A 20,956-nucleotide genomic window follows, 5' to 3' on the forward strand; every position below is an offset into this window, starting at 1 on the left:
CCCACATGATAATGCTGATCTGGTTTAGCTAAGGTTACTCTATAAGACAGAACTTGACATGAAATGTGACAATTGATTGATGGACAAAATTCTGCTGAACATATGCCACAAACTGGGTTATTGGGATTGCTCTTCTGGTTGATATATGCTAATGCTCTAGAATGTATTTTGGTACAAGCTTTGATTAGATTATGTTCATAGCATCGTCTGATTGACTAATCGTGTTTATTGAATTGAATAAAGTTTTGAATTAACCTCATGACTTAGTATTGTAACCAAAGGGCAATAAAACTACTAAACAAATCTTTTGAGGTATGGTTATTCATTACTGTAGGGGCATGGTGCATCTATTACTTGGTATTCTTGATTAATTGTTAATGCTTGACTAATGTTATTTGAAGCTGAGCATTTGATTATTGTGTACACTTGTCACAGTGTGACTAGGATACTCCATGCGAATCAAAAGCTTCATCGACCTATATGCGTCACCTTGTAAGTTTACTTATTAAGGACCAATGCGCTAGCATCTGCATTGCGGGAATGATTGTTTTTGTGCAGGAAGGGACGCAAGAGGTGTTTCTTTTTTCTATGTGTGCTGCAAAATGCAGCACACGTAGAAAGAGGAAAAAGCAAGGAGAAATAAAGATATTTCTCTCTGCTGTGTCATTCTTATGCCACAGCTGAGGTGGCATAGGAATCTGACGTATTCTTAGACTTGTAAATCGAGGAATGCATCAGATTCCTTCAGGTTCTATGGGTGTTGCATGGGAACACCCAAAGCAACACCCATGGAACATTCTATTCAGGCAGTGTTATGCATGAAACATTTCCATATTTACAAGGACATGAAAAGCCATGCAAGGTGGCTTTGCATGGCCTTGTAAATATGGGCTGGCACAATGCGCCACTGGAGCATCAAAAAATGGCGCTCCGATGGTGCACTGTGCCACTAGGGCCTCGTAAATGAGGTTCTATGTCTGTTGTAACATAGGCACATTTGGCAATCCTCAAATATTTAGGACATTATTTTTATATAAATGTTTTCAAATGTTTTTGAAGTTTCCATAAGTAAGCCTGGTTAGTAAATAAGAAAAATAACTGTTATAAAAGGACATGTTATTTTTACTCTACAAATGAATCGGCATTACTAGAACAATGGCAGTACAAATGTAACATAATTGTGTTACTGAAAATGGACTTTAGGAGCCGTTTGGGTACGTAGCATGCCTAAATCCTTTTAATGAATGCTGTATTATACACAAGGATATTCAGTTCACAATCCACTTATGGCCTCATTAGTCAGGCTGAATGGGAAAAAAAGCCTACCCGTATCTAACAGAGGTTTCATATTAGAAGATTAACACCTGGCAGGGAGAGACGCTCATTTGGCTATTTCTTGGAGAGATACACTGAATGAGATGTTTTTATATGTTTGATGTGTCTATAGATCAGCAATGCACTGGATTTCACATGCTTTATCTTTTTCTGGGTCCCTTTTCTGCAAAATTGCATTATGTTTGTTCTTTAAGATCTGCCAGGGAAAAACTGCAAGGCAATGAGAATTATATCACAACTTGTAATTCTCATCCCTGTATTTGGATTTAGCCCTTAATTTGTAAGCAGGACCATTGTGGTGCAGCTAGCAGAATGCGATGAAAGAAACTGGATCTATCCCTGTAAAGGTTCATATTTGTGACTGGGAAACATTACTCATACTTTCAGAGAAATAAGAGAAATTCATGGTGCACCTTAGTGGTAGTGACAACCACTGTTTTATTATTATGTTATATACCTTAGATTACTAGAGTCAATATCCATAGGAGGGTTGCTTAACACTAATAAACAAACTGATGGGGAAAAGAGCAGTGACTATTGGGCTCATTGCACAACAGGTTCAGCAAAAAGCTAAATCTCAAGTACTTTCCTGGGGGAGAAGTGGTCTTCACTCTTACTTAGCGGTCTGGAGGGAGAATCCCATACACAGAACGTCTAATTCAAAAAGTACCAAACACCAATTCATTCCCATTGGATGCAGCGACTGCTCAATGTAAGAAATTGGGTTGTTACTTGAGGAGAGGAGGAAGCCTCGGTCAGGGAAAATCTACAGTCATTGTCAAGGTGAACCACAAATGTCACTGTTGGAAATTGGGTTACCGTTTGAGGAGCAGCAACCACAATCTCTGTCAGGATGAGACACAAGAAAACCCCAAATTTGCCTGTCCTCAACACTCTGGTAGCTTGGCACAAACGTTGTTAGGCTTTGCCTTGAAGCGATGTGTAAAGTATTAATGCAGCACTTCAGACAGTAATTAAGTGAAAACATAACACAAGAAAAATCCTACATCAAATTAGGTAAATAGACTAAAACTGAATATATTATTTGACACTAAGTTGACAAAATCTAATCAGTAGAACAAGAGATAGGAAATTTAAAAGATTTCATGACGGTAAAGTGAATAAAAGCACAAAGCAACAGTTATCTGGTTGTGCGAGATGGGGTGAAAGTCACAAATTTGGACCGACCGCGATGGAGCCTGGGACCAGGGACCCAGTTGGTCCTGCTGAAAGAGTTACCTTCAAAGTCCAGTGCAAAAAATTGGAGTAGGGAGAGTGTTGCAAATGGTTGTCGATGTAGCGCGAATGGTCCGCCAGAACTGGCAGGTGGTGCAGGCACCAAGACCTGGTTGTGAAGGGGCGGGTTGCATTTGCGAACAGGATTTCTGCTGTTCTTTGGAGAGGGGCTCAACTGAAACCATACCAAGGGTGAAGGACCTGTTGGGCACCTCTTTGGAGGCAGGAATTCACTCCAGCAGAGGCCAGCAGAGTCGAGCAGGGCTCAGGCAGGTCCAGTTGCAGATGCAGTTGGTGCTGGCCAGCTGGCTGGGCAGTGCAGGGAAGCCTCTAGAAGCTTGTTGTGCCCCTGTAGGTCACACAAGAGGTCTGTGTGCTGACCTTTGAAGTCATTCTGGGTTGCCTGGGATCAAAGCAAGCACGTTCACTCTTCTTACATCAGATAACAAGGTGGTCCTTCCAGCAACTGGCCATTCATGTACCAGTAGGGCAGCCCTCCTTCTGAATCTTCCACAGCTCCAGGAGTTGTCTGATGAGTGGATCTGAAGGTCCTACTTTAATACTTATATGCACCCTTTATGTAGGGAAATTCCCAACATACACTCAAAACTAGTTCCGGTCAGTTCTTCACATGGATTTGTTTCTGAACTTTCTAGGAGAGCAAAGACAAGTGCAGGACTGGTGTCAGGTTTCTTTGTGTGTGTTCTGGGCAAGGTCCTTTAAAATGCAATCAGGGCAAGATACAGCTCCTCCCCTGCCATCCTGCCAGGAAGATCCTCTCCCAGATACATGCAGGTCTGATTGTTCACTATCGGGGCCTAATAAACATTTGTGTTGGGGGAACCATTGACAGGCCTAGGCAACTGGAAACTCCTAGAAAGGCCTTAGAAAATTTGGGCAGGAAAATGCCAGCTTTCTAAAATGTGGCATTTTAAAAATTATAATCTAAATTCCTACTTTACTATTATAATGGTATTTAAATTAACATTAATTTGAGTGTACGCAGTATATCTCTACCTGCTCGCAATATGAAGTTTGCAATTCTTCTGATCATGCGACTTTGGTGAAGATACCCTGAATAACGAGTTATTGATGGTTAATTTGGAGAAATAATTGGCTTGAGCCTATGTCATTATAATGATTCCCAAACATTTAGGATTCAGTCTTGAAGTGTATTGGTCCTTTGGCGTCAAAAAGGATCAGATATGTTACCAGCTTGAAGGCTATCCAAAACAGTAGTCATTTATCTCACTGGTTTTGTCTTGATAATATCGCTTCGGTAACTCTGGATCACCTGCTGTCTGTTGTCGAGTCACGGAAACGCCTATTTCACTTTCTTAGAATGACAGCGTCCATTTTTTGCATCGGATATGGGCTGACCAGTGAAAAAATGGTTCGGTTGCATTCATTTATTCACATCGGCTGCAGGCTGATTAGCGGATACCTGGCTTGGTTGCGTCCATTTCTTTCAATTCACATCCGCCATGGGCTGACCAGTAAATATAGGGTATGGATAATTCATTGGATAGTATAGCAACTAAAGTGGAATCGTTCATAACCTCCTGCTGCGCGAGCAGTCTGTCCAATGAATGGCTTCTCTTCAGCTGAAAGCTTTAGACAGCACAATGGCATTTTTAGGAAAATCGTGATCCCCAGGGCTTATTTTTATTAGCATTGTTATTATAAAACTTCGTCGAGCTGCTAATGCGTTTTGAATAATACACACAATTGTCTGAGAAGGGAGCATCCTTTCTGATTAGTTGTGTTATTATTTGCCTGATCTCCTTTGATGAGTGGCAAAGCACTTTAGTGTGCATGCACGGAATAAATATCAAATCTAATGGAGATAATCTTTCCCAAAGGTAGACAATACATGCATTACAATACAATTAACTCTCAGCCACTGATTAAATTGCTGCAATTTGTACTTTTTGCTGCTCTGGGGTTTCTGAGACATTGCATATATCACGGAGTAATCATTATGAAATGTCCTTCGGAATTAATCACAGGTTTGCCACTGATGCGGGCATACTGCACAAGGCAGTTCGCCAGTTCCTATTGCTGCAGAACAACATCACCTCCCTTCATGAAGGTGACAGCTTAGTCACAATAATTTTAAGAACACACCTTCTTTGTCAATGGACGAAGTGTGATTGAAATTGTGTTTTAAGAGATGATATAGGCCCTGATATCAAATACGGGCTAATTCTGTTTAATATGATTATTCCATAGATGAAGCTTGTCCAGGTCCGAATGCATGCCCTACAGTACATGCAGAGCACCTGACATTTTGAATCAGAGGACTGAGAAATTATGGGGCCGAGGCCAATAAAATATGAGGCAAGAAAAAGCAAATTATGCAGTCTAATACTGCAAAATTTTTATAGTATTTTCTTGATAATGTTTGCAATTTTCGTACGTTAACACTGCTTTAGTACCAGTCTAACATCCTAATCCAACAATACGCAACTGAAAGTTGACCATTCAACTATTTCAAATTATCTTCCACTGCAGGACAACAATGACCGTCTCAATTTTAGCACCTTTTGATCTGTTTGAGTTAGAAACACATTTGTATCTGCTAAAATTTGCAGATTTTGCAGCAGATGATGGATTATGTGGAAAATGTGGTAAATCCCTAGTTGTGTGAAAAACGCAGCAGCCATAGAATCTCATAATGCTAGTGGCCCTGAAAATATGCACACAAGTACTTTGGTAATAGATATCTTTAAATTACAGTCTCCTCACCTGCTTTTAAAAGTGCACAAATTAGAAATTTCTCATTGTGGAACAGATTCAATGGTGATCAAATCAAAATTTCACATTTTTGCCAATATGTATTTTTTTTAAGCAAAAAATCAACAGTGGCCGTCCACCAAACCTTTGTTAACTTAAGAGGAACTGTTGTGACAGTGGTTTATTAGATGGCACCGAGATCACTGCGGGCCGCTAGTGATCTCTAAAGTTAGCAAGAGGTAGTCCATCATGGTGGCAGACGTAATGTTATTACCCACCCTGCCAGATGGACTAGGTCCCGCCAAACTCTAAATCACACCCTAAGTTTAAAACTCAGCCTTTGCTATTCAAGGGTAAAATATAAACACTTTCACCAATTATTCAGCTTGCCTCGGAAATAGTGACCTAAGAAATGTTGTGGATTCTGTTCTAGAACAGGTACAAAGATTTTTGGCCACTCCCAGCCCATCTCCCTCAACCAAGCTTGGTATAGCTCCCAGCTGCAATTTATTATTTACCAGTGTCTAAATGAGATTCTTTGACTATTACAGATTCTGAAACAGTCGAGTTTAGAGTCTCAAGTAACAACTTTGCCCCAGTAATATGATTTAGTAGAAAGTATGATTATCATGACATCTGCCTTGTTTTTCTGCCCTCCCTCGGGTTTAAGAAGAAAATAGTGTTGCCCACTTTTGTAAGAGTTTTTTGCAAACTTGAGGCTAAATACCTGGATCTTTTGCCGTGAGCAAGAGACTCTTCTATTTACAATTCAGCCACTGATTTAAATTTTTAAATAGTGTGCTGGGGGACCAAAGAGCAAATAATTCCCTGCCAAGTGGATTTCGAGACATATCAATTGTGTTAATCATCAGCTTTACTTGCACCGACGTTTAAGCGTTTCCTTCATTTTTTGAAAATGGGCACCTGGCAGCATACATAATAAAAGGAAAAATTGGTAGAAAATGTATACATGGATTCATCCTAAAGGTATGGTGCAGACCATCCAGCCAAAGTTTGAAGGGAGTTCAGCCAGGCAAGCCAGTGGCTGAATACGGAATGCAGAATTGTAACTCATGAAAATTAGACACCATAAAAACATGTTATAAAATGTGTCCTAGTAGAGTCTTATTTAATAAAAAGACTAAAGGCCTCTTTTCGAGTTTGGCAGTCAGATGAGCGGACCGCTAAACTCGTGGGGAGGACACCACAGCCATGGCGGTGGTGCCCCCCCTAAGTGTATTAAAATGTTCCCCCTCGGCTGACCAACAGGAACAGTGCTACAGCATTGATCTTGGCTCGCTTAATAGAGCAGAGGCCAATACTGTAGCACACTGGCCCTATCGTAATGTGCACTGTCTGCTAAGCAGACAGTGCACATTCTGATGGGGCTAGGCAGGGGGGCCTATAGACTGACCATGCACCACATTCATATGAAAAGTACAATTACAGTATGCCTTTCTCTCCTTGGGCAAATTTAAAGTATATTAACATGAAGTTTTTAAGTCTCAGTCAATGAATGATATAAATGATTCTAAAATGTTGTCATATATCTGTCCATATCTGTAGTTTCCCTTCAGCTGAAGATTTCAGAATGATAGCTCAGTCGGCTTCACTCAGTGCTGCTGATAAAGTGTCAAAACATAATAAACTACCACACAAATGTGCTCCGGAACCCAAATCACTGAAGAGGGGAGCTATTGGTTGGCAACCAGAACTAGGAGTGAAGGGCTATAGGGATATCCAGTGGAGTTGGATCTCCAAGTCCTTGCGCAAGTAACAAGCACTACTAGAAACATATCACTTCTTCTCTGAACTTTCGGTCAGTGTGACATGCAGTTATTGATTACAGATTGCCACCTTACTGATTGCACACTAGGGCTTCACAATGTTTTGGGGCCTCGTTACTTGACACTGACTGACCATTGCAATGGTTTTCTGTTGGCATAAACAACCACTGGACATATGAGAGCCATTGACCTGCAATGGATTGCACTGGAATAATTTCCATGTCTGCCATGGACCATTTTCCTCAAACTTGGATAAAAGTCACAAGAGGGAAAACTTTGTCTGTAAATCTGATGTAGTCTTTCAAATAGGAAGTTTTATTTTTGGTTATCAGCAAGCGCTGTGACAAGGAGAATGATAATTGCAAGGTTGCACCGATGTGTTCACCCTCCTTCTTAATGAAATTGTTCCATGGTGAAAAATCACTTGAAGCGCTCTCTGAAATGTAAAACTAGCTCACCTATCCATTAAATCCCTCATTGTGATGCTTGCAGGAATCCCTTGTGATGCAATTGGTATTTACATCGGATTTAGGATTCTAACATGTTCAGTAATTACCGCATCATGTGTGTTTACCATGCACAATGTTCGCTAGGTAATACCAAGCAAAAGATGTTTTCGAGAGAAACTGCACCACTCTGGGTTGCACAACTCAGTGTGGGAGAAAACATGATTTGGTATTGATTTTCTCATATTTTGAGGTGCTGAACTTGGATTAATGTAGACATACCACATCTGTAAGCACTGCTGAAAAACTCTGTACGACTTACAGTGACTCAATAGGATGCATAGAGACTCATACAGTTACACTTAGTTATATTATTCTGTTTACTTAAAACTTTAGGACTTCTTTATTTTTTTTAAGAGCTAGGTGTTTATTTTATGAAAATTATGTAGTTTGTTTTTTGCAAATAGGATGGAATGTGCAATTGTTATGCCGTATATACATATTTATACTGTTTTAATGTGCTTTGAAATATAAGTGTATACATTTTTGAAGATTGTTTAATTTTACTGTCAGTTATTATGTTTGTAAAGTTTGTGTTTTTCAATTAATTATTTATGTTCAACTGAACAGAAACAAGCTTTAGAGAAGGAAAAATAATACCTTTTTTTCTCGAACTAAGACTTCAAACTTGGCTTAGTTCACTTTAAAAAAAACGCGAGAAAAGAAAACACTCAAATCAATTACTCTTCCCAGAACACACCGTCAATTAAAATAATTGTAGATCTTCAAAATAATCCAAACACTTGAATTATGAAGTAATTGGAATGCCGTCTTTCTCTTTAACAAAGTAATTTCAGATTGTTTATGTGTTTCAGATGGGCTTCAAGAAAAGCCTCATTAAAGAATTGATTAGATTTGCATAGACGACTGTTGTTAATGGTACATTTTAATCTAGGCTAAATAGAAAAAACAAACATGAATGGAAAGTGGCCTGATTTCCAATTGGGTACTAGCAGGGAGTTATAAATTAAAAAAATAATTGCTGGTGAATTTCTAACGCCATAGGAATATTCCGAGAAAGTACATTCTATTAGTACTGAATTCACCTCTGGATTCAGCACAGTCTCCCAAAATCAGTGGGTAATGGCACCCAACTTAAAATCTGAGCTGAAAAGTCTTTAACCAGAAACTGCACACAGTAGATAGAAAATACTCAAAGCTTTGAAGAACAATAAAGAGAATAAAAAATTATTTGCCAGCTGAATATATTTTGTCCCACATTTTTTAAAACTTATTATGGCTATCTTTGTTCAGTTTACAACGGTTCTTGCTACGTTTTTTTAACAAGTTACCCCAGTTTTCACAACCCAATCTATGTGACACTTTTAGCACCTTCTTAAATTCAGACAGTGTGGGAAACCACCAATCAATATCTGACCCCAACACATGAAGAAAGTATCTTCATCCAGAGTTAGTCTATTTTTTCATTTCCTGTCACCCAAAGAGTTTTTCAATTGGGTGAAGTCATCGCCACCATCTTGTCACAAGGCATTTGGTTTGATCCAATCCAGCAATCAGTCCTAGTCAAATCTTTACTGTTAGAAATGGGGTCTTTGGTTGACAGTCAGGTTACCCCCCTGTTCAAGCAAGGACCATCACTCTAGTCAGGGTAAAAAAGAATCACCCTCAGCTAACCGCTGCTTACCCCCTTGGTAGCTTGGCAGAGCAGTAGGCTTAACTTCAGAGTGCTAGGTGTAAAAAATTTGTACCAACACACACAGTAACTTAATGAAAAAACTACAAAATGACACAACACAGGTTTAGAAAAATAGGAACTATTTATCTAAACAAAACAAGACAAAAATGACAAAAATCCACAATACACAAGTCAAGTTATCAATTAAAAAGCAAAAAGAGTCTGTATGTAGTTTAAAACACACACTAACACTGTCATCATGAAAATGTACCTTGGGTGTGTCAAAAATAACCCTGCACGGGCGAGTGTGCGTATAAAAGGGCTTGCGATGCGTCGATTTCACTCACGAGCGAGACCTTGCATTGTTTCTCCCTTCGTCAGGTCGGGGTGCGTCATTTCTTCTCTCCGCAGGAGATTGATGCGTCGGTCCAGTCAGCAATCTCGGTCCGGTCAGGCCCTGCATTGTTTTTACACCCCTGCAGTGTTTGCATCGGAAATCCAGACGCACGATGATCTAAAAACCACGCAGCGCGGGTTGCGATCTCCCAGCCTCCTTAAGCAATGCTGTGTGTCGTTTCTCCAGCTCCGTGCTTTGATTATTCGGTCACGTTACAGGCAAGCATCAATTTTCAGCCGTGAAGCTGGCAGGGCGTCGATTTCCTTGCCTCAGATCAGAGTTGCATCGATCTTTTCCCCACATGGCATGCTGTGCGTGGATTTCTTCCTCTTAGGCTATCAGCTTCTCTTTTCAATGTCCCAGGAACTGGATGGGCACCACAGGGCAGAGTAGAAGTCTCTCCAGAGACTCCAGGTGCTGGCAGAGAGAAGTCTTTGCTGTCCCTGAAACTTCAAACAACAGGAGGGAAGCTCTAAATAAAGCCCTTGGAGATCTTCACAAGATGGAAGGCACACAAAGTCCAATCTTTGTCCTCTTCCTCTGGCAGAAGCAGCAACTGCAGGATAGCTTCACAAAGCACAGTCACAGGCAGGGCAGCTCTTCTTCCTCTGCTCTCCAGCTCTTCTCCAGGCAGAGGTTCCTCTAGGTTTCCAGAAGTTTTCTAAAGTCAGTGTTTCTTGGTGCCCTTCTTATACCCAATTTCTCCTTTGTAGAAGGCCTACTTCAAAGTAAAGTCTCTCTTGAATGTGAAATCCTGCCTTGCCCATGCCAGGCCCCAGACACTCACCAGGGGGTTGGAGACTGCATTGTGTGTGGGCAGGCACAGCCCTTTCAGGTGTGAGTGACCACTCCTCCCCTCCCTCCTAGCACAGATGGCTGATCAGGAAATGCAGACTACACCCCAGCTCCCTTTGTGTCACTGTCTAGTGTGAGGTGCAAACAGCCAAACTGTCAAACTGACCCAGACAGGGAATCCACAAACAGGCAGGGTCACAGAAATGGTATAGGCAAGAAAATGCTCACTTTCTAAAAGTGGCATTTTCAAACACACAATCTTAAAATCAACTTTACTAAAAGATGTATTTTTAAATTGTGAGCTCAGAGACCCCAAACTCCACATGTCCATCCGCTCCCAAAGGGACTGATTTAAAGGTAGCCCCCATGTTAACCTATGAGAGGGACAGGACTTGCAACACTGAAAAATGAATTTAGCAACATTTCACTGTCAGGAAATATAAAAAACATTACTATATGTCCTACCTTAACCATACCCTGCACCCTGACCTTGGGGCTACCTAGGGCCTACCTTAGGGGTGCCTTACATGTAAGAAAATGGAAGGCTTAGGCCTGGCAAGTGGTTACACTTGCGAGGTCTAATTCACAATTTTAAAACTGCACACACAGACACTGCAGTGGCAGGTCTGAGACATGATTACAGAGCTACTTATGTTGGTGGCACAACCAGTGCTGCAGGCCCACAAGTAGAATTTGAGTTACAGGCCATGGGTACCTCTAGTGCACTGTACTAGGGACTTACTAGTAAACCAAATATGCCAATCATGGATAAACCAATTAACCATACAATTTACACAGGGAGCAAATGCACTTTAGCACAGGTTAGCAGTGGTAAGGTGTGCAGAGTTCAAAACCCGACAGCAACAGGTCAGAAAAAGTAGGAGGCAGGAGGCAAAAAGATTGATGCTGACCCTACCCAAACTCCAAAGTCTAACATTTACATTATTAAAAATGCTATTTCACCAATTACTCATATTTATTGTTCCTACAGATTATTACATTTGTCCCTTTTAATTTGTTCATTTAATCTACAGAGAATTGGTTCATTCTATGCTGATGCTGAAGAATTTATCTTTTATTCATTCATGTACTCTATAAATTGTTAGCTCATTCTAATTGAGTTAATACGAAGTTGGGCCCTGTTCATAAAGATTTTGCGGTTAGTTTTTCCTGTATTAATCCTGATTTACCCTTGTAAAAGGAGTATTTCACAAGTAAGGCACACCTACCGATGCCAACCTCTTGTCCAACTGAACCTTTTATATTTCCAGTATTTTTCTTTCAAATAAATTACAGTTCATTGACTGTGGGTTTTCATCATTGAATCTGCGTGAACTCAGCTAATGATTTAACTTGCTCCCAATTACTCCGAAGTAAACCCTTGTGCATTAGTGAATGAAGAACTATTGTCTCCCTTTCTGTCTGATTGTTTAGGCTTGATTTTGATAGGAAATTTGAGTCAAGGCCCATTGACACTCCTACCGCACACCTCCCTAGGAGTAGGTTGAGAAAAGTCATCATAACTTGTGACAACATAGCAATTTAAAGTAAGGTAGCGCATGTTCATCTGCTTCGAGTTATAGCACAATCTATGATGGTGCTTCAGAAATCTACTTGCTATACCCTTTCTCTTAAACGGATTGGGAAATGTAGGGGTATATGCTACCGTCCCCATTCTTAAAAAGGTACACAATTTTAGTACATGAAATATAAAAGGTGAGTAAATACATAACACTTATTGTTTCTTTCAAATCCGTTAAAAGTGGCAGAAATAAAAAGTCCCCAGGGAGAAAAAGAGTCTGCGGAGTTAGATACCTTTTGTTGTAATAAAGTAAGTCAGATGTGCAAACCACCCATATATATATATATATATATTCCATATCAAATGTAGAGGGCTTTTTCTAAAGATATATGCAAGTGTGACTTAAATATAATGATGTATAATGCCCTGCAATTCGCCTGACACATTCAGTGGTAGATGGCTTGAGAATGTAAACCATTTCCATTCTAAAAAAGAGTTGCTTTATTTGACTAAGCCAACCCAATTATATTGACTAGCTCATGGAGCAACTTGCAGGCAAGAAAAATGTATGTAGCATGAAGGACGGTGTTCAAAACCAATAATCAGTGAACATAATTAAGGAAAAAGAGACACAACCACTGCCCATACATCAAATTTACTATTAACTTTGCACAAAGATCACGACACGTAATACAGCAGAACCATATATCAACCCTGGTAGTTCTCGAATGAAACACATCTTATGACATAATATGCACAGGAAGAAATCAACACATAGGCTTAAATACATTTTAGAATGCTAACACGGAAATTATTGTTGCCTTCAAGCTACAGAGGCATCCAAGAGATGATGGTATGTTATGTAATGTTATGTTATGTTATGTTGAGTTATGAGCATTTCTTTTGACACCATTCTGCCATTGGTATAGACTCCTAGCACTTTCAGCAGTCCGGCTTACACAAGGGTCCAGGACTATTATTGCAGATCATAATCTGGCTCAGTTTATGATAATAAACCACAGATATATTACTATGGCCATATTGTGATTTTCTGGTTATGTTTTATTCACTAAGTAATGGGTTCATGATTTTGGTGCTCAATGATAAAAACTGGAAAGTTGTTTTTCACTAGCTGTTTTCTCCTTCTAGGTCTGTAGACTTACCAGTAGGGGTGGGCGAAATATTCTATTCTGCGGGCAGGAATTGTTGAGCTTTTGGTGACTCCACGTTACTCTTGTAACCTGGAGTTGTGGCCAAATTCCACCAATTGCCACTTGGCAGACTTTTTTTTCATGTGCGTGCCAAAATAGTAAGTTTGGCAGTGTTAGCAAGATTTGGCATCACCTAGTGTGATTTTCAGTAGCTAGGTGGCCAACCAGCAAGATTTTTCAAAGGCGTGTGGTTGTGACTATTTGGTGTCAGAAGGCTGCTGCTCAAGTAGAAAATCTACTTGATTGGCACCAAAATCAACTCGAGTAGCTGCGCCTTCTAACATGCCGCCTGGTGCAGTTTGTGGTGCAGTGCGATATGCCTAATTCCGCCTGTTGCCGGAACTCCAACTCCTTGATTCAATCCAAAGCTATATGAATATAGCTGAGTTTTTTTGTAAGCCTGCAGAATTCTGTGAAGGCAAATTCAATGAGTTCTGCACACCTCTAATTATTACCAGTTGTCTGGCAGATGGAGTCATTTGATGTTTTGTGGTAACTGACTAAGGACCTCATTCTGAGATTCATATAATTAAGCATGGAGTACTGGCTTGGAGATACCTATTGCAGTTAGTATGTCCATCTCTAATTCTTGGCCTTGAGAATTAAAGTACAAACAATGGAGAAAAACCTATTGCATCTATAGTTACATGGTGATTCGATGCAGTGTTGTTTAATTCCCAGGACTTTTCTGCTAACATTTACCACCTGCTTTAAGCAGGTAGTAGTTGTGCGTTGCTGTGTCAGAGTAACTAGCTGCTTGGGAGTAGTGGGGTAAGAAGGTAGTTAAGGCCAGAGCTCTCTCAGGTTCTGTGCGGGGGTGTTGTGTGGGGTTGTGCTTCATCTTTGCGCTCAGGCTGTCTTGAAGCCCTGTGAGTTTCACTGGGTGCTCATTTGAACTTGGTAAAACTAACCCTGGTATTCTTACTGTCAATATGTTTGGGTTCAGGATTTATGGGTCTCTGAGAATCAGCCAGGGACAAATTTCCTGGGATCCTACTCCCCACTAGCTTGCAATGAGGAACAGCTTGTGTTTCTAGCCCCTGCTGGGTGCATGTTAATAATTCTAGCCAAAGTAGCCCGTTCAATACATGTGTGCAGTGCACATCTGTGGGGACAGTTTTTGTGAATAGCTTCTGTCTGAGGTGAACTTTCGTTAGGTTTGTTTTCATTTTATGTAGCATTCAATACTGCTTGACTAGAAATGTTTGTGTTGCTTACTTGGATACAGACGAAAGAGCATAATCACAGTCTTCCCGGTTAAAGAGATGGTGAAATCAACAGAACGAATGCAGCGTTTTCAAAGCAGAACTTCTGCCCACTGATGTAGAGTTAAGCAAATGAGCAAATACTTAAAAGTAGCGACATGGGCACAATATATGCAAAATTTTAAATATTTGGACATTGCTTATTGATGTTGATTTATTACAAATGAGTAAAATAACATTTGGGACAACAATATCAAGAGTTTGTGGCACGAGCAGAAATAATGCAATTTTGTCAGATCTCAAGATTCGTCCACTCCAATTTTGTCAGATCTCTAGATTCGCCCACTCCAAGGTTGCAGTTTTGGACTAGGGCATTATGGCAACATCACATTTAGCCACTATTACTGTGGACACACAATATGGGCTGATTTGCCAATATGTTTTAAAAAAAGTATGTATTGAAGGTTTTAACCCAAGTGAGTCAAAATTCACATTTACTGGATTCAGAAAAAAAAAAAACGAATTACACAATAAAATCTATGCAAATGATAAATGTATACGTTTGCGTATACCAGCCAACATATCTTAGGCGAACAATCCTCCTTCTCCTCCTCTACCTATGGAGAGCATGTAAATTAGCATGTATTTTTTTTCTCCACCGTGAAAATATTTTCCTTACACACCACTGGAATACAGGAGTGTGCTTGCCTTTGCACTCCTTGGAAACCGACTTGCTTATTCTTTTTACAGGAATATATATTGTCTGTTCCTTGAATTCATTTTTTTTACCTGTGATATGGAGCGAGTGAGTAGTGTCATTTTGATACCATGCAACGTCCTGTACCAACCTTTCAAGGACCCTCCTTATCAAAGTTTCTTGAATAAAAAGAAATGTAGGATTTCTTGTACGGACAAAAGACTATCATCACACTTGTGTTCGAGTTTTGGATTTACTTCCCCAAAGCTGGAAGAAGATCTACAATGTTGTGAATGCTCGAAGAAGTGCATTAATATTGGCTTTATTGGTTTCACACTAATATTTTACCACTCCTATTTATTTTAGCTAAGGATAAAGAACTGAACTGCAAAAGCCCTCACTGACTGAGTTCAGTACACTTATTGCATCCATTTCACGATCGAGTTTTGTCTTCTGTGGTCTAGAGTGTCATTTAGGGGGTCATTCTGACCCTGGCGGTCCGAGACCAAGAAGAAAACTTTAAATAGTGCCCCATGTGTGTTTCTAAGGGTTCAGCTTTATGCAGAGGGTATCAGGGACCACTTAAAAAAAGCCGAAGAATGTGAGGGGTTGGCATTTATGTCAGTGTTAAACGTGGACACATTTGCAGCATGTTCCCACCACTCAGAACAGGTGCTTTCCCATAACATCACCAGTGCCGTCAGTAAATCTGAATTACAAATTTCAGAGTTGCATGGAATAAAAACTGCTTTATTGGGGAAATGAAAATTCATATGACTATGACAGGCTTGGCCTTTTAGTCTAATTGTGCCCTGAGGGAAAGGATAAGGCAGTTTGTGGTTTTTATCTCAAACATTTCTCCCTGCAATTTCACATTATCAGAATCTGTATTTTTATCTACGGGTTTTTATTTCGATTGGTGTGCTCTGGCTTTTATTTACGCGCTCGCTTGTTTGTTTCCAAAAGCAATTAAAGCACAGATGGCACCAGGGCTTCAGTAGACATAACTTCTTTGCCAGTGAGCAGCGCCCAAGCTGCATATGTTCTTATAGCTCAAGATATCTGCAGGCCTGGATCTAGCACGGGGTGCTTGCGCCAGATACACCCCAGGGCCACGCCCTGAATTGTTAAAACCCGTTCAACACACAAAGGTACACTAGAAAAGTAATTATTTAAATGACTATGTTCTATTATGAGACTCTCGTTCCAACTCGTTTCTTTGTTTTTGGGCTGTCTTTGAGTTTGGCGTGAAATGAACTAATTTTTCAGTCTTTCTTTCTTGATTTTCGTTGACGCACACGAGCAGGCTTGTACCAACTATCTCTGTGAGGAGTGTCCGGGAATTCCACAACTACCAGTCATGTGATCACGTCAGAAACTCAAAACCAGAGCAGGCATAGGAACGGCCATCAGTTTGGACGTCGGTGTAGTTAAATTGCATTTTCTCTGCACGTCTATGAACCGCTTATATGGGGGGAAGGAGATAACTCGTTGGGGAAAAGATGCAAAATAAGTGGGATATTTGTGTTGTAGAGGAGATTGAAATGTCGAACGAGGTCACAGGTTGAATATGTGAAAGAGAAGCAATAATAATGTGGTTTAGAGGGGAGGGTGGAGGTAGAGAGGGAGGAAGCGTGCATCGGGAAAAGGTGCAACAGAATCTGGAGACATGTAAAAACCATGATTCAGCAGTGCTGACAGAAGAGGCATATTAGAAGAGTGGAACTCTAGGTGTTATAGTGGTGGGGGAAACAAAATAAGTGTGCGGGGGTGAAGGCACAGAAGTAACGGAATTGGCTTAAGAGGGGGATAGCAGGAATGGGAAGCTCTGAATTTGATCTACAGAGATCAAAACCGATTATTTTTTAACTATGAAGAGATACTTGAGCTGTATGTAGTTGTGCCAAAATGCTACTTCAAACCAACAAGGTGACTGCTATTGCAGGCTACGACTACTGGAAAAACAGCACTAACGTCTTGTTTCAGTGAACAAAAGGGTGGATAACAACAATCTATTAACCTTAATACACAAAACACAGATGGGTACTTCAGTGATTCCTTAAACTAACTATACAACAAGAAATTGTTACAAACTTCTCTCAAAGTGTTGATCGTGTGTCATTCCCTCTGTTACTACATCTCGGGTGTATTTGAAAGAAGTTGCCTATATCTTATCTGTCTTCCATCATCACCAATTGGGAAGTTTGTCCCCTGGTGCCTATACCATCCATGTGAGTGTGCATGTGGGAGTCTGGTGCCAGAATAGCACTTAAGAATTGTCCTGCTCTGCCAGCTCTACCATGCACTCCAACTATATGGTAGCTGTCACTCCATTTATCAAACGACTCTTGAACTTCACTTGAACATCGCACCTTGTCAATGCATGTCCTGACCACTGAAATGCACTGGGCTTATATTTGGAGTACTTGAGTGGATCAGAATCTCCTCGGCCACGCCATGAGACACCAGATGTATTTAGCTACAACTGACATGTGCCGTCATACAACTAGTAACCACAGTTGAAGTCTGCTGGAGGCCCAGAAGGACTGAGATAAACCTTGGAGATATACTTTAATGGAATCACAGTACAATCATTTTCAATTGGCGTCCAACACCAAATTATAGGAAAGTTCCAGATATGTTATACTTCAAAGGTTGGGACAATTTAGAGGGTGAGAGTAGGAAGAAATACAGGCAAGAAAACTTAGTCAGCTCATCCTCCATAATTCAATTTTCGTGCAAGCCTATAACATGGTCCATCTCAATAAAACTGAAAAAACTGGTGGGGGTGTAATTTTATCCCAAAGAGTACCTCAAAATTCAATCTGATTAACTCGACAAACACCCGATTCGAGTGCCTCGCTGTAGCGATTACAAATGCAGCACTTAAACTACTTCGTACCGTACACTACTCGCCAAGCTGAACAATAGTTTTCTTGATCATAGAACCACATGCTCTTGTAATCAGATTTTCCTGGGAGTTTTTAACCTCCCTTTGGGAAAAAGGAAGACACATACACGTCAACAACTTAGTGAAATATTTCATCTTCCATGCACAAAAAAAAGCATTTTTGTGTTAATTTGTTTATTCATAGTAACAATAACCTCATAAGATTGCATTATTCATAAGCAACATACAATTCCAGAGAGAGACAATAATATTTATAATTCACCAACATTTAATACCAGTTTCCCAGCAATAAATAAGGCTTTTTCTGTGAAGGTGATTATTCAAAATGGAAACGCCACATACAAATTCCTAGCACTCTCATATTGGATTGGCCGTAATACTTCTTCATTTACTTTAAGATGCTTACATCAACATCATTCCCATACAAACAGGTGACAGGAATGCTAATGTATACAGATGTCAGCTACATTCACAACACACTTTGGCAAAGCGAACAGGTTTGGCTTTAATGTGCTAATACATGCAAACCTAAGTTTGCCAAAATATACCAAAACAATTTGTGCCATGGTTCGGTGCAACCTGCCACTTTCTGTGCATTTTACACCAGTGTGCTGTTTTTATTTTACAAGGTTGTAGTGCTGCTGTTTTTATTCCTCAAGCATACAATGCTATTGCCATTGTGAATACCTGACAGGAGCATGAGCATTAACCCCTGGAGAAAAACATTTACTTTTCTTCATAAACCACGTCATTTTTTAAAGCACACGTGTTGAAACGACCTTCTTCCTCTAAAGAACTGTTTTATTATGAATATAATTCCAATATGAGGGCCCAATTCACAAAGGATCTCTGCAGTCATGGCGGAGCCCCCGCATTCGTGATGGACTCTCTGCAATGAGAAACTGCAGTGCAGAGATTCCGCCACGATTGTGGAGCCTCCACCATGACTGCAGAACCTCTTCAATGACTGAGGAGACTCTTTGTGAATCAAGCCCATGTGTCTTCTAACTTGATCATTCAAATGTGCTCTGCCCTCTCATGATAACAGCAATGAGACAACAGAAGAGAACACACTATATTTTTTGGTTCCACATACCAAAAACAATTAGCAGTCTTGATTGGATGCACTGGTGGTGAGACAGATTTAAGTCTGCAGATACTGTTGCTATGGCATTTGTTCTAGGTTATATTCCACTCTCATCATCACCTGAAATGTCCCACCAGATGGGAACGAACATTATCATGCTTAGTCCTTGTGTCCAGGTGCCTTGGCAGTGGTCTGGGAGAGAGATTCAGAAGAGATGTGCCCTCTGGAAAAGATTAAGTGCCTGAGAAGAGATCTGAAGATCAATTCGTCCTAGAGACTCTTTGTTAGGCGATGAGCCCTGAGGAATATATACTGTGTTGTGTAAAATAGTAAAGAGATGTAGAGAAATTTAAATGTGCATTTCTAAACACATTTTGAAGGGGGTGGACCTATGCCTAGTAGGGATATCTGCATGATTTATACAAAATAGATAGCAGCAGTGTCCTGGCTCCCAGAGAATAAAAACCTTGGATTGATGTGCCCTTGGGAAAAAAAACAGGAGGTAAAATGTAATTATATGCCATGTGAGAGAGCCCTTACAGCAGTAATGTGCCCTTGAGAAGAAGGCTGGTGGAGAAGTGCTGGCATGTGAGAAAAATGGGAGGCCTGAATTGTGCCCTGAGAGATACTCTGCAAGAGTGATTGTCAGGAACTATATGCACTAGAGATAGGCTGAGAGGGTAGTATTTTGGAATGAATGGTTAGTCAGGTGATGTGCCTTGGCAGCTACATCTACAGGGGCTGATGAGCAGTGACAGTTGCATACGCAGTGGCTCTTGGTGAGAATATCTGCTGGTGTTAGTGAGCCACCAAACGACACCTCCTAAACACTCAGTTCAGTCAGTCACAAGGAGGCAACACTGATTTTCATGGAATAATGAGCCTTGCTGTGAAGATGGAGACTATCGGGTGAGAACAATTCCTTAATTCACTAGACGTTACGTGGTTCATTACAGGAGCAACATCGGCAACCGACATTCTGGATAAACCGCCGCCCAACGAATTCTCCCTCTCCCTGTCTTGTGATGTAGATCGAATGTCAATCTACATTCCACATTCGATCCATGCACCACACATCTTTCCCCTTATCAAAACAACAATAAAAAAATTGAAAAAAACAACAATAGCTATATGCAATTTGCTCAAAATTGAAATACCCCAAAGAAATTAATATTAATACATAAGAATTGTTAGACTTTTTATCCCTGGCGTGGTCTCCCTTAACTTTTTGCCTCTGTTGCCCAGGTTGTTGATGTGTGCTGGACTCTGATTTTTCAGTTTTTTTTTACTCTGGGCACTTTACCACTGCTGAAAAACCGTGTGTGTTTTTTAGGAGAAGTTACACTTTATGGTCCTGAAGAAGCGCCACTGGATCTATCCTAGACCGTACAGGCGCAAAACATGTCGATCTTCCAGTGTTAGGATTGAGTACATCTCCTCCTTTCCTTCTTTTTTTTAGGAGTACAGGAGACATCATTCCCCCTTCAGAACTCCTTCATTTATTTTTAATCTTGGCCTGACCCTCATCTAGAGCAATTAAATAGAGACATTTGGTGTTCAGAGCCAATTTTAACACACCCTTTACTCTCCTTTCTTCGTCAGCACACACTGCGGATTCCATTGGATCAGTAATACCATCTCCGGTCGAAGAGCCACCACCACTTGTGTGGTGGCCCGTCGGACATTGCAGTGCCGGTCTGGCGAGGAGTGAGCCCGATGTTGATGCCTAGCGTCGGAAGTGATGCTTGAGGGCACTTCTATGACATGACCTACTCTTGATCGCCCTCATTGACAGACACCCTTGGAACAGTGTACCCTTTGTTGTATAACTTTACCACTGCTAACCAGTGTTAAAGTGCGAGTGCTCCTGTACAAAATGTGTATGTAATTGGCTT

The 20,956-nt window shown here is 40.5% G+C and overlaps 1 protein-coding gene across 2 annotated transcripts in view; it reads right to left on the reverse strand.

The window, feature by feature from the left end:
• FSTL4 (follistatin like 4) overlaps window positions 1-20,956 on the reverse strand; it is a 2,214,882-nt gene that overhangs the window by 1,330,453 nt on the left and 863,473 nt on the right. The window lies entirely within an intron of this gene.

Source organism: Pleurodeles waltl, chromosome 7 (assembly GCF_031143425.1).
Source record: "Pleurodeles waltl isolate 20211129_DDA chromosome 7, aPleWal1.hap1.20221129, whole genome shotgun sequence".
NCBI classification, from domain to species: domain Eukaryota; kingdom Metazoa; phylum Chordata; class Amphibia; order Caudata; family Salamandridae; genus Pleurodeles; species Pleurodeles waltl.